Source organism: Oryctolagus cuniculus, chromosome 1 (assembly GCF_964237555.1).
Source record: "Oryctolagus cuniculus chromosome 1, mOryCun1.1, whole genome shotgun sequence".
NCBI classification, from domain to species: Eukaryota; Metazoa; Chordata; class Mammalia; order Lagomorpha; family Leporidae; genus Oryctolagus; species Oryctolagus cuniculus.
In genome coordinates this window covers 155,312,755-155,327,034 of record NC_091432.1, presented here as the reverse complement: position 1 = coordinate 155,327,034, position 14,280 = coordinate 155,312,755, and the positions used below count along the sequence as shown (strand labels likewise).

Below are 14,280 nucleotides of genomic sequence, written 5' to 3'. Positions count from 1 at the left end.
ATTTTTTCAAATAAAATGATTACAAGTGACATCTCTACATTGTTCTTAATTTTACTTTAAATTCATTTTCTTATTGTATTCAAAGGAATGCCACAATGTTGAATAATAATGTGTCATTTACGTTATTTATGATTTTATTTAGAAATGCTTCATTTTACTTACCAAATTTTTATTTATTTATTTTCATTTATTTGAAAGGCAAAGAGACGCAGAGAGGGGCATACATAGAGAGAAGGGGAGAGACAGAGAGAACGTCTATCCACCAATTCCCTTCCCAGCTGCCTGCAACAGCCAGGGCTGCGCCAGGCTGCAGTCAAAAGCCCAAACTTAATTCAGGTCTCCCACAGGGGTAACAGGAACTCAAATACTTGAGCAATCACTTCTGTCTCCCAGGGTACACATTAGCAGGAAGCTGGAATCAGAAGCAGAGCTGGGGGCCGGCGCCGCGGCTCACTAGGCTAATCCTCCGCCTAGCGGCTCCGGCACACCGGGTTCTAGTCCCGGTTGGGGTGCCGGATTCTGTCCCGGTTGCCCCTCTTCCAGGCCAGCTCTCTGCTGTGGCCCGGGAGTGCAGTGGAGGATGGCCCAAGTCCTTGGGCCCTGCACCCCATGGGAGACCAGGATAAGTACCTGGCTCCTGCCATCGGATCAGCGCGGTGCGCCGGCCGCAGCGCACCGGCCGCGGCGGCCATTGGAGGGTGAACCAACGGCAAAGGAAGACCTTTCTCTCTGTCTCTCTCTCTCACTGTCCACTCTTCCAAGAAGAATATAAAAATATTATGCCAGCTTCCAGGTCAAATAAAAAGGTAATAGACATAATGTCTGCCATGCAAAAAATGAAGAAATGCAAAGGATGCTCACCTTGAAAAAAATTAACCCAATAATGAGTCCTAGACATCAACAATGAAAGAAGAAGCTGTTGACAAAGCACTATAGCAACAATAAACTCTATACTTAAGCAAGATCTACAATATTCTGAGGGAAAGAGAGTTTAACTAAAGAATTTTAGGGGCAGGCGATTAGTGTGGCTGCTTAGATCTTGGGGAAGACACCCGCGTCCCTTGCTGGAGTACCTTCCTGCTAATGTCGACTCTGGGAAGCAGCAGTGATGACTCAAATGACTGGATTCTTGCTAGCCATGTGGGAGGCCTGGATTGCAGGCCCAGCTCCCGGCTTTATCCTCAGCCCAGCTTAGGCTGTTGTGGGAGTGAGTCAGTGGATGAGAGAGGACACACTCTCTCTCTGCCTCTCTCTTCACCACTCTGCTTTTAAAATAAATAAATTTTAAAAAGTATAGTAATTTAATACCAGCTAAGATGTAATACAAGAGGGGACGGCACTGTGGTGCAGCAGGTTAAACTGCCCTCTGCAGTGCCGGCATCCCATATGAGCACTGGTTCAACTCTCAGCTGCTCCACATCCAATCCAGCTCCCTGCTAATGGCCTGGGAAAGCGGCAGAAGATGGCCTAAGTGTTTGGGTCCCTGACACTCACGTGGGAGACCAGGATGAAGCTCCTGGGTCCTGGCTTTGGTCTGGCCCAACCCTTGCCATTAAAGCCATCTGGGAAGATCAATCTCTCTCTGTCTTTCCTTCTCTCTCTTTCTTTAACTCTGCCTTTCAAATAAATAAATAATGTAACATAGGAGTAAAATTAAGATGTAGACACTCTTAAATAAGCAAAGCAATACACATGAACATCAAAATGAACATTAGGCCGGCGCCGCGGCTCACTAGGCTAATCCTCCACCTTGCGGCGCCAGCACACCGGGTTCTAGTCCCGGTCGGGGCGCCGGATTCTGTCCCGGTTGCCCCTCTTCCAGGCCAGCTCTCTGCTGTGGCCAGGGAGTGCAGTGGAGGATGGTCCAAGTGCTTGGGCCCTGCACCCCATGGGAGACCAGGATAAGTACCTGGCTCCTGCCATCGGATCAGCCCAGTGCGCCGGCAGCGGCGGCCATTGGAGGGTGAACCAACGGCAAAGGAAGACCTTTTTCTCTCTGTCTCTCTCTCTCACTGTCCACTCTGCCTGTCAGAAAAAAAAAAAAAAGAACATTAAAAAATACACAGCAGTGAAATCATTGAAGCAGGAAATGAGTATTTTTAACACTCTAGAAGAGACGAGATATGGCAAAAATAAGTATACATGCATTTATCTGAAGCTTAGTGATTTCTTCTATTTTACTTAAATTTCTTTTCTCGTATTTAATTCAGGTAAAAGTGCATGTAATACAAATTATTGTAAGTGGCCTACAATTTATGCTATTGTCTGAAACTATTTCTATTTACCTTTCCCTCTATATATTTCTTTTTTTCTAAGATTTACTTATTTATTTTGAAAGAGTTACAGAGAGAGAGAGAGAAAGAGAGTAATCGCATGACAGGGTGGGGAGGAGAGAGAGAGAAAGAATCTTCCATAATGGCCAAGGATGGGCTAGTCAGAAACCAGGATCCAAAAGCCTCATTCTAGATCTCCCACGAGGGTGCAGGAGCCTAACAACATAGGGTCATCCTCTGCTGGTTTCCTAGACCATTAACAGGAAGCTGGATTTGAAGTAGAACAGCCAAGACACGAACCAGCACCCATATGGGATGCTAGCATCACAGGTGGCAGCTTTACTTGCTATGCCACAACACTGGCCCTGCACTTAGATACTTCTATCCATTAAGAGGGATTAGATGGGCCGGCGCCGTGGCTCAATAGGCTAATCCTCCGCCTAGCGGCGCCGGCACACCGGGTTCTAGTCCCGGTCGGGGCGCCGGATTCTGTCCCGGTTGCCCCTCTTCCAGGCCAGCCCTCTGCTGTGGCCAGGGAGTGCAGTGGAGGATGGCCCAGGTGCTTGGGCCCTGCACCCCATGGGAGACCAGGAAAAGCACCTGGCTCCTGGCTCCTGCCATCGGATCAGCGCGGTGCGCCGGCCGCAGCGCGCCGGCCGCGGCGGCCATTGGAGGGTGAACCAACGGCAAAAGGAAGACCTTTCTCTCTGTCTCTCTCTCTCACTGTCCACTCTGCCTGTCAAAAAATAAATAAATAAATAAATAAATAAAAAAAAAAAAGAGGGATTAGATGGGATGCATATCTAGTGTCATTAAACATTACTTCTAAGTTATAAAGTTATAGTGCTGTCATTTTTAAATTCTTGTTTGTATTAATTTTTACTTACCAATTTTTATAAGTATGCTCTTTTTTTAATAGAGTTGTTTTGTTTAAAAACACGCAGGGATTTCACGTTCACAAAGAGATCAGAAAACAAGAGTATTTTTAAAAAACCCAAAAGTATTTTTAACAATGTGTTTGAAAAATTGAATACATATTAAATCATGTCTATGTGTTACTGTGATTAAGTCAAGAAATAATGATCGATTCAAATATATCTGTATAACCATAGATAAGAAACAAGAAACCACAATACTAACCATGATTGTATCTGGAAAAGGATTTTAATTTTTTCTATGTTTTTTGTAACTCAGTAAGTTTCCAGAATGGTCACATACTAGTCGCAAAATAAGAAAAAGAATATACATCATTTTAAAGACTGATAGACTTAGTTATACTGGACTTTAGAGCTATGTGTCTAACAATGGAACACAGTAATCAAATTACACCTGTAAAGCATAGGGTTGGAATGTTATTAGACACTATTGAATATACCCATACTTTGTCACCTGCAGTTTTACAAGCTCAAGTTAGAAAACCTATCATATTAATAAAAATAAAGACATTGTCTTCAGATTTTAATAACCATTGCAGAATTATCTAATAAAAAGCCTCCTGCAATTCTGATAATTAACACCTTTCATCTAAAGGGTAGGCCAACATATTTTAAAAGTTGATTAAAAATATTGAGGTATTTATATGGAGAGCAACAGTATCTTAAAAATTTCAGGTGTTGAAAACACTCATGAGGCCTCAGAGAGGGAGGTGGGAAAGAAAGAGAAAGAGAATCTTCCATCCACTAATCCACCCCCTAAATGTCTGCAACAACCTAGACTGGGTTAGGCTGAAGCCAGAAGCCTAGAACTCTGTCCAAGTCTCCCGTGTAGGGAGCAGGAACTAAATTACTGGGTCATCATCCACTGAGTCCCAGGTACATTTTCAGGAAGCTGGATCGGGGGTGTGAAGTAGCCAGGACTTGAATCAAGAACTCTGATAAGGCATGCATGCATTCCATGAGCATCTTTACCCACTGAGCCTCAATGCCCGCCTCCCTTTATGTATTTTAATTGTCCATTATAAATTCATCCTTTTAAAAACTATTTTTAATTTCTTTTTTAAAATTTAGTTTATTTGTAAGGCTGAGTTACAGAGAGAGAGGCAGAGAGAGAGAGAGAGAGATCTTTCATCCACCAGTTTACTCCCTAAATGGTCACTATGGCTGGAGCAGGGGCGATCTGAAGACAGGAGCTAGGAGCTTCTTTCAGATCTCTCTCCCAAGTGGGTGCAGGGGCCCAAGTAGCTGGGCCATCTTTCACTGCTTTCCCAGGTACATTAGCAGGGAGCTGGATGGGAAGTGGAGCAGCTTGGACTCAAAGAACAAGTGCTCATATGGGATGCTGGCACTGCAGGCGGCCCCTTTACCTCCTTCGCTACAGCACCAGCCCCTATTTTTAATGTCTAATAAGAGTCTTACTATTATATGTAATACTGTGACATGTAAATTTGCATCTAGCTTTCAATGATTTCTTTAGGATATATCTTTTTTTTTTTTTTTTTTTTTTTTTTGCGCTGGGTTTTTTTTTATTATTATTATTTTGTACAAAAATAAATCGACTTTTAGGAATTTCTTCTGCTTCCTCTCTCGCTCGCTCGCTCGCTCTCTCTCTCGCTCGCTCGTTCCTTTTTTTTTTTTTTGTCTTTTCAATTTTTCATAGAAGTTGATTGCAATTTGTAAACATGTTTTTAAATTAAGATTTAACATCTAGTACCCGTTCTCTGCGGCTGGCTGCCTGCTCTCTCCTGCTCTGGCAAAGATCTGCGCTGTGGGTGTCGGTTTTTCTGGGTTTTGCCTTTTGTTTTTTTATTGCTTTTTGTGACATCAGGACTCCGGCCTCGCGCCGCCCGCCCGCCCGCCCCTGCCATCGCGGGACCCTGGTGCCCGGGGCTCGGCCGCCGGCCTCGGGGGCAGGTCTGCTTTATATATATCTATATCTATATAGAGATCCATATATAAATCTGGTTTTTAAGGAAAGAAAAAAAAAGGGGGGGAGGGAGAAAAAAAAAACCTCTAAAAAGTGCTTTAAAAAGTGGGGGCGGGGGGCACGGACAAAGTCGCAAGTTTTTGAATGGCCAAACGCGGGGTGGGGGCGGTGGGCGGCGCGGGGCGCGTGCGGAGGGGGTCCCGCCGGTCCTAAGTGCCGTGCAGAAGGGCCCCCCTCGGCCCCCGGCCCCGGCCCCGGCCCGATCGCCGCCGCGCGCTGTAGGGTATATCTTTAAACACAGAATTACCAGTTCAAAGATAATGATGGGGGCTTTTAAAGAAAATTGCTTTCCTTAAAGTCTTTAAGGAAAAGAACACATTACCTCTAACTTTTGCCAATTTAATACAGGAAAATAGTATCTTACTTAAACTTTGGGATTACAGTTGAGTAGCAATGTTTGTTTTTTCATGTTCATGTATATATTTTTTCTTTTGTAAACTCTTTGCCCCTATTACCCATTTATTCATTAGAGTCATAAATTTTTTAACTACATTTGAACTATAAATACAGAAATGAATGTGAAATTACACAAGTATCTGCCCACTTGTACAAGAAAAACAAATTCAAAATGAATGAAATTGGTTAATTACATGGGTACGTGGAAATAAAGCAGGAAAAGTGAAATGGGAGTAAAACAGAAGAGTTAGTGGAACCAAACCTTCTAACACATTTCATTGATAGTCTTGACTGTAAGAGTGTTTGCATGCTTACAAAGTATTTTAAAAGCACAACTGGGGAACCAAAATTAATAGAAACAGAATAAATCCAATTGTATTACAAATAAATTACATCCCCACTCTGAAAGGAGGGATGTAAAAAAGAATCAAACTCCAGAGAATGATATTTTAACTGAGTGTTCAAAGACTAAAGACAGGCTGGCGACGCGGCTCGATAGGCTAATCCTCCGCCTGCAGCGCCGGCACACCAGGTTCTAGTCCCGGTCGGGGTGTCGGATTCTGTCCTGGTTGCTCCTCTTCCAGTCCAGCTCTCTGCTGTGGCCTGGGAGTGCAGTGGAGGATGGCCCAAGTGCTTGGGCCCCTGCACCCGTGTGGGAGACCAGGAAGAAGCACCTGGTTCCTGGCTTTGGATCGGCGCAGCGCCAGCTGTTGTAGCCATTTGGGGAGTGAACTAATGGAAGGAAGACCTTTCTCTCTCTCTCTCTCTTTCTCTCACTGTCTATAACTCTACCTGTCAAATAAAAAAAATTTTAAAAAAAGGACACAAGAACAGCAGCATCTATCTATGTATTTATCTATAAACTTGCTAGAAAATTGCTATTTAGGGGCTAGTGTTATGGGGAAGTGGGTAAAGCTGCCACCTGTAACACTGGTATGGGTGCTGGTTCCTGTTCCAGTTGCTCCACTTCCAATCCAACTCCCTGCTGGTGGCCTGGGGGCCCCTGCCATCCATGCGCGAGACCTGGATAAAGCTACTGGTTTGCAGCCACCTGAGGAATGAACGAGAGGATGGATGATCTCTCCTCTCTGTTTTTTCCCTCTGTCTCTATAACTCTTTAAAATAAGTAAATGAATATTTTTAAAAAGAAAATTGCTGTTTAAGTCTGTAGACTCAATATCTTGAATGCTTTTGGAATGATCTAATCAGAGTGTTTATCTTCAACGATTGTCAGAGACCACTAGCTCTCTATCCTCTATCAATCTATCAGAAACACAGTGAGAACACACATTTCAAGTACCATAAAGAGAAGCAGGAGGGGCCTGAAATGATATGTTTTTGGTGTTCCTTATGAGTTCCCTACAGACAAAATGTCATTTCATCTCTCTTCTGCCCCTCTGAGGTACATATTAAAGCTCTCATTTTCTGAAGGGGATTCCAAGGCTCAAATTTTTAGTGAATGACAGTGTTACACAGCTGTTATTGATTTCCATCCATGAACCATGTAAATGCTCGAGTACATAGCCAATGTTAACCAGTATGCACATCATAAATAATAAGTATATTTTAAGATTTATTTATTTGAAAGGGAGAAAGAGAGAGGGAGAGAGAGAGAGAGGAGAAAGAATTTGCATTTGCTGGTTCATAACCCAAATGTTTTAACAGCTAGGGCTGAGTTAGGCCAAAGCCAAGAGCCTGAACCTCCATTTGGATGTCCCATATAGGTGGTAGGGGCCCAAATACTTGGGCCATCTTCCCCCCCCTTTCCAGTCCATTGGCAGGAAGCTAGATCAGAAGTAGACTGACAACCAGCAACTTAACTACAATGCTGGCCCCAGTAAAATCCATTTCAATAAGGGACTGACACTAGAACCAACTGAAAGGGATTCCCAATGTCTAAATCTAGGATATCTGTATAATAAATAAAGATAGTAACGGAAGATTCATACAACATATATGCCCATTAGTCTATATTAATATAATTAGTAATTCAATAAAAAAGGGAGTGAAAGCTATTGTTTCATAGTACAGTTTCAATTAATAAATGTAGAAGGCATGACAGAAATACAAAATTACCATTTTACGCCAGAGCAACTAAGTATTTCTTTTTTTTTTTTTTTTTAAGTTTATTTATTTGAGAGGTAGAGTGGACTTGGGTCACATGCTACTGCTTTCCCAGGCCATAGCAGAGAGTTGGATCAGAAGAGGAACAGCCGGGGCCGGCACTGCGGCTCAATAGGCTAATCCTCTACCTAGTGGCGCCAGCACACTGGGTTCTAGTCCCAGTCAGGGCGCCAGATTCTGTCCTGGTTGCCCCTCTTCCAGGCCAGCTCTCTGCTCTGGTCCAGGAGTGCAGTGGAGGATGGCCCAAGTGCTTGGGCCCTGCACCCCATGGGAGACCAGGAGAAGCACCTGGCTCCTGGCTTTGGATCAGCGCAGTGCACCAGCCGCGGCGGCCATTGGAGGGTTGGAGGGTGAACCAACGGTAAAAAGGAAGACCTTTCTCTGTCTCTGTCTCTCACTGTTCACTCTGCCTGTCAAAAGAAAAAAAAAAAGGAGCAGCCGGGGCATGAACCAGTACCCATATGGAATGCTGGTGCTACAGGCAGAGGCTCAGCCTACTATGCTACAGCACCAACCGCAATTAAGTATTTCAGCCAAGGATCATTAATGATTAATGAAAATGTGTGAGAGAATACAATAATAAATATCGACTTACTCTCAAAGTACCTTTCCAGAAAAGAATTAATTACAAAGGGTGAAAATATAGAAATACATGGAAATTAAACAACACACTCCTGAACAACCAGTGGTTCAATGAAGAAATTAAAAATTGAGACAAATGAAAATTAAATACAATATACCAAAGTCCCTATGATACAGCAGTTTTAAGAGGGAAGTTTATGGCAATAAATGCCCACATCAAAAAAAGAAGGAAGATCTCAAACCTAACATTGCACCTCAAATAACTAGAAAAACAAGAACAGATTGAACTGAAAACTAGTAGAAGAAACAGTAAAGATCAGAGCAGAGAAATAAATGAAACAGAGACAAACAAAACACACACACAAAAATAAAGAACTGATTCTGAAAAGACTAAAATAAATAAAATCAGAGATGAAAAAGGAAACATGACAACTGATACCACAGATATACAAAGAATCGTACCATTTTTTTTTAAGATTTATTTATTTATTTGAAAGAGTTACACAGAGAGAGGAGAGGCAGGTCTTCCATACGATAGTTCACACCCCAATTGGCTGTAACGGCCGGAGCTGCGCTGATCCAAAGCCAGGAGCCAGGAGCTTCTTCTGGGTCTCCCATGCAGGTGCAGGGGCGCAAGACCTTGGGCCATCTTCTACTGCTTTCCCAGGCCAGAGTAGAAAGCTGGATCAGAAGTGGAGTAGGCCAGCGCTGTGGCTCACCAGACTAATCCTCCGCATTGTGGCGCCGGCACACCGGGTTCTAGTCCCAGTCGGGGCGCTGGATTCTGTCCCGGTTGCCCCTCTTCCAGGCCAGCTCTCTGCTGTGGCCCGGGAGTGCAGTGGAGGATGGCCCAAGTCCTTGGGCCCTGCACCCGCATGGGAGACCAGGAGAAGCACCTGGCTCCTGGCTTTGGATCAGCGTGATGTGCCGGCCACGGCAGCCATTGGAGGGTGAACCAACGGCAAAAGGAAGATCTTTCTCTCTGTCTCTCTCTCTCACTGTCCACTCTGCCTGTCAAAAAAAAAAAAAAAAAAAAAAAAAAAAAAAAAAAAGAGAGAGAGAGAGAGAGAAGTGGAGTAGCCAGGTCTTGAAAAATGAAATATCTAGAAATAAATTTAACCAAGAAAATTAAAGATCATTTATAATGAAAACTATACAAACACTGATGAAATAGCTTGAAGAAGGGACCAGCACTGTGGTATAGCTGGTAAAGCTGCTGCCTCTGGTGCCAGCATCAAATATGGGCTCTGTTTTGAGTCCCGGCTGCTCCTCTTCCAATCCAGCTCTCTGCTATGGCCTGGGAAAGCAGATAGCCCAAGTCCTGGGGCCCTTGCACCCCTGTGGAAGACCCAGAAGAAGCTCCTGGTTCCTGGCTCTGGATCAGTGCTGCTCTGGCCATTGCAGCAACTGGGCGATGAATTAGCAGATGGAAGACCTCTCTATCTCTCCCTCTGCCTCTCCTTCTCTCTCTGTAACTCTGACTTTCAAATAAATAAATAAATCTCAAAAGAAAAATAGCTTGAAGAAGATACAAATGAATGAAAAGACATCTGTATTAATGGACTGGAAGAATTAACATTGTTAAAATGTCCAAAGTCATCTAAATGGTCTATGCAATGCATATCAAAATACAAATGACATTATTCACAAATATAGGAAAAAATAATCCTACAAATTAATATAGAACCACAAAAGACCCTGAACAACCAAAGCAATTTTCATCAAAAAAGAACAAAGCTGAAGGCATCACATTACCTGACTTCAACATATCCTCTAGGGGTCAGTGTTGTGCCACAGCAGGTTAAGCCACCACCAGAATCCCACATCAGAGCGCTGGTTCCAATTCTATTTACTCTACCTCTGATCCTGCTTCCTGCTAATGTGTCTGGAAAAGCAGCAGAGGATGCCACAAGTACTTGGGATTCTGTCACCTAGGTGTGAGGCTGAGATAAAGTTCCTGGCTCCTGGCTTCAGCCTGGCCCCAGTCCTGGATGTTGAGGGGAGTGAACCAGCAGATGAAAGATTTCTCTTTTTCTTTTTCTGTCACATGGCCTTTCAAATATATGTACTATAAACCTACAGATGGCACTGGCATAAAAAGAGATACATAGACTGATAGGACAGAATAGAGAATCCAGAAATAAATCCATGTGTGTACAGCCAACTGATTTTTGACAAAGGTGCCAACAACACACATGGCGGGGGGAGGAGAGAAGATATTTTTAAATGCTGCTGTGAGAACTAAATATCCAAATTTGGAAAATAGACCTTTATCTATCAACACATACAAAAGCCAATTCAAAACTACAACAGAAAACATCAGGGAAATGCTTTATGGCACTGGTCTAGGCAATTATTTTTTGGGCTATAACCTCAAAAACAAAGACAACAAAAAACAAAAATAAACAAAGGAATTTACATCAAACTAAAAAGCTTCTACACAGCAAAGGGAATTTTTAACAAATGAAGAAGAAACCCATAGAATGGGAGAAAATATTTGCAAATCATACAGCTGGTAAGGGATTAATATCCAAAGTTTAAAAAAACTCAATAGTAAGAAAATAAATAACCCTACTTAAATATAGGCAAAAGATCTGCAGAAACATTTCTTGAAAGAAGGCAATAGGTATATGATAAATATACTCATCTAAATGGCCAATAAGTATACAACAAAATGCTCAACAAAAAAAGAAGAAATGCTTAACCCAAATTATCAGCAAAAAGCAAATTAAAACCACATTAAGGGCCACCGCTGCGGCTCACTAGGCTAATCCTCTGCCTTGCGGCGCCGGCACATTGGGTTCTAGTCCCGGTTGGGGCGCCGGATTCTGTCCCAGTTGCCCCTCTTCCAGGCCAGCTCTCTGCTGTGGCCCGGGAGTGCAGTGGAGGATGGCCCAAGTACTTGGGCCCTGCACCCCATGGGAGACCAGGATAAGTACTTGGCTCCTGCCATCGGATCAGCATGGTGCGCCAGCCGCAGTGCGCCAGCCACAGTGGCCATTGGAGGGTGAACCAACGGCAAAGGAAGACCTTTCTCTCTGTCTCTCTCTCTCACTGTCCACTCTGCCTGTCAAAAAAAAAAAAAAAATTAAGACATCACCTCAAACCTGTTAGATGATTATCAAAAAACAAAAAGAGGGGCCAGCGCTGTGGCCCAGAGGGTTAAAGCCCTGGCCTGGAGTGCCGGCATCCCATATGGGCACCAGTTAGAGTCCCAGCTGCTCCTCTTCCAATCCAGCTCTCTGCTATGGCCTGGGAAAGCAGTGAAAGATGGCCCAAGTGCTTGGGCTCCTGCACCCATGTGAGAGACCCAGAAGAAGCTCCTGGCTTCTGGCTTCGGATCAGCGCAGCTCTGGCTGTTGCAGCCATCTGGGGAGTGAACCAGCGGGTGGAAGACCTCTCTCTCTCTCTCTCTCCCTCTCTCTGTAACTCTGTCTTTCAAATAAATAAAATAAATCTTAAAAAAAAAAAAAAAGATAACTAATGCTGGCAAGGATGTGGAGAAAAGGAACCCTTATACAGTTGGTGAATAGTAAATCAGTACAGCCATTATGGAAGAAAACATGGAAGTTCTGAAAATATTGAAAATATAATTACTGGGGCTCACACTGTGGCGCAGTGTGTTAACGCCCTGGCCTGAAGTGCTGGCATCCCATATGGGTGCCGGTTCGAGACCCGGCTGCTCCACTTCCTGTCCAGCTCTCTGCTATGGCCTGGGAAAGCAGTGGAGGATGGCCCAAGTCCTTGGGCCCCTGCACCCATGTAGGAGACCTGGAAGAAGCTCCTGGCTCCTGGCTTCGGATTGGCGCAGCTCCAGCCATTGCGGCCATCTGGGGAGTGAACCAGCGGATGGAAGACCTCTCTCTCTGCCTCTGCCTCTCCTCTCTCTGTGTAACTCTGCCTTTCAAATAAATAAATAAATCTTCAAAAAAAAAGAAAATATAATTACCATCATCCAGCAATTCCATTTCTTTTAGAACCAGCATGTCAAAGAGTTATCTTCACTACAATGTTCACTGTAACACTATTCACAGTAACTCACTCATGGAACCAGTAGTGTCTTCCAATAGATGAATGGGTAAAGAAAATGTGGCATATGAGGGAATTTCAAAAATTCATGGAAAATGGAATTTAAAATGCTTCTTCAACCTATGCAGTTTTTGCAACATGCATTTTCCATGAGGTTTTTGAAGACCTTGTATAGTTCCCCAATGGACTACTACTCAACCATAAAAAAGAACAAAATCCTGGAGCCAGCGCTGTGGCGTAGTGGGTAAGGCCACTGCCTGCAGTGCTGGCATCCCATGTGGGCACTGGTTCCAGTCCCGGCTGCTCCATTTCCTATCCAGCTCTCTGCTATGGCCTGGGAAAGCAGTAGAGGAAGGCCCAAGTCCTTGGGTCCCTGCATCTGTGTGAGGGGCCTGGAAGAGGCTCCTGGCTCCTGGTTCCAGGTTGGCACAGCTCCAACCAATTGGGGAGTGAACCAGCAGATGGAAGAGCTCTCTCTCTGCCTTTTCTTCTCTGTGTAACTCTTTCAAATAAATAAAATCTAAAAAAAAAAAAAAAAATCTTGGGCCCCTGAACCTGCAAGGGAGACCAGGAGAAAGCACCTGGCTCCTGGCTTTGGATCGGTGTAGCTCCAGCCATGGCGGCCATTTTGGGGTGAACCAATGGAAGGAAGACCTTTCTCTCTGTCTCTGTCTCATTGTCTATCTGTAAAATAAATAATTTTTAAAAATCCTTACATTTGCAACATGTATGAACCTGAAAACATTACACAAAATAAGCCAGATGATGCATGATTTCATGTGTGCAATCTTTTTTTTTTTTTTTTTTTTTTTTTTTTTTTTTTTTTTTTTGACAGGCAGAGTTAGACAGTGAGAGAGAGAGACAGAGAGAAAGGTCTTCCTTCTGCCATTGGTTCACCCTCCAATGGCCGCTGCGGCCGGCGCGCTATGGCCGGTGCACACCGCGCTGATCCGAAGCCAGGAGCCAGGTGCTTCTCCTGGTCTCCCATGGGGTGTGGGGCCCAAACACTTGGGCCATCCTCCACTGCACTCCTGGGCCATAGCACAGAGCTGGCATGGAAGAGGGGCAACCGGGACAGAATCCGGCACCCCGACTGGGACTAGAACCGGGTGTGCTGGCGCCACAGGCAGAGGATTAGCCTAGTGAGCTGTGGCACCGGCCTCATATGTGTAATCTTAAAAAAAATTGACTTTTTTTATTTGACAGGTAGAGTTATAGACAGTGAGAGAGACAGAGAGAAAGGTCTTCCTTCCGTGGTTCACTCCCCAAATGACCGCCACGGCCGGCACTGCACCGATCCAAAGCCAGGAGCCAGGTGCTTTCTCCTGGTCTCCCATGCGGGTGCAGGGGCCCAGGCACCTGGGCCACAGCAGAGAGCTGGACTGGAAGAGGAGCAACTGGGACTGGAACCCAGCACCCATATGGGATGCCAGTGCCGCAAGGTGGAGGACTAACCAAGTGAGCCACGGCGCCGGTCCCCCAAAAATTGATTTCATAATGGAGTAGAATGTTGGTTACCAGAGGATTGGCTGACTGGGAAGGTGGATGGCAGCAAGATGTTTGTCAGCGGATGAGAGTATTTTAAATGTGTCTAGAATAGGCAAATAGGCAGAAAGTAGACTGCCTGGGGACAAAGGGGCAGGGAGAGATGCTAGGTAGTGGGAAATAGGGAATGACTATTAATGGTGATGGAGTTTCTTCTTTATGTGATGAAAACATTCTGAAATTGTGGTGATAGTGCACAACTCTGAACATAAAAACCATTGGATTTCACAAATTAAGAGTGAATGTGGGTCGGCGCTGTGGCTCACTTGGTTAATCCTCTGCCTGCGGTGCCAGCATCCCATATGGGAGCCAGGTTCTAGTCCTGGCTGCCCCTCTTCCAGTCCAGCTCTCTGCTGTGGCCCAGGTGCCTGGGCCCCTGCACCCACATGGGAGACCAGGAAGAGGCACC

General features: G+C 44.6%; 1 long non-coding RNA gene across 1 annotated transcript in view; it reads left to right on the top strand.

Annotated features, from left to right (window-relative positions):
- LOC103348271 (uncharacterized) overlaps nucleotides 1–14,280 on the top strand; it is a 53,963-nt gene that overhangs the window by 39,183 nt on the left and 500 nt on the right. The window lies entirely within an intron of this gene.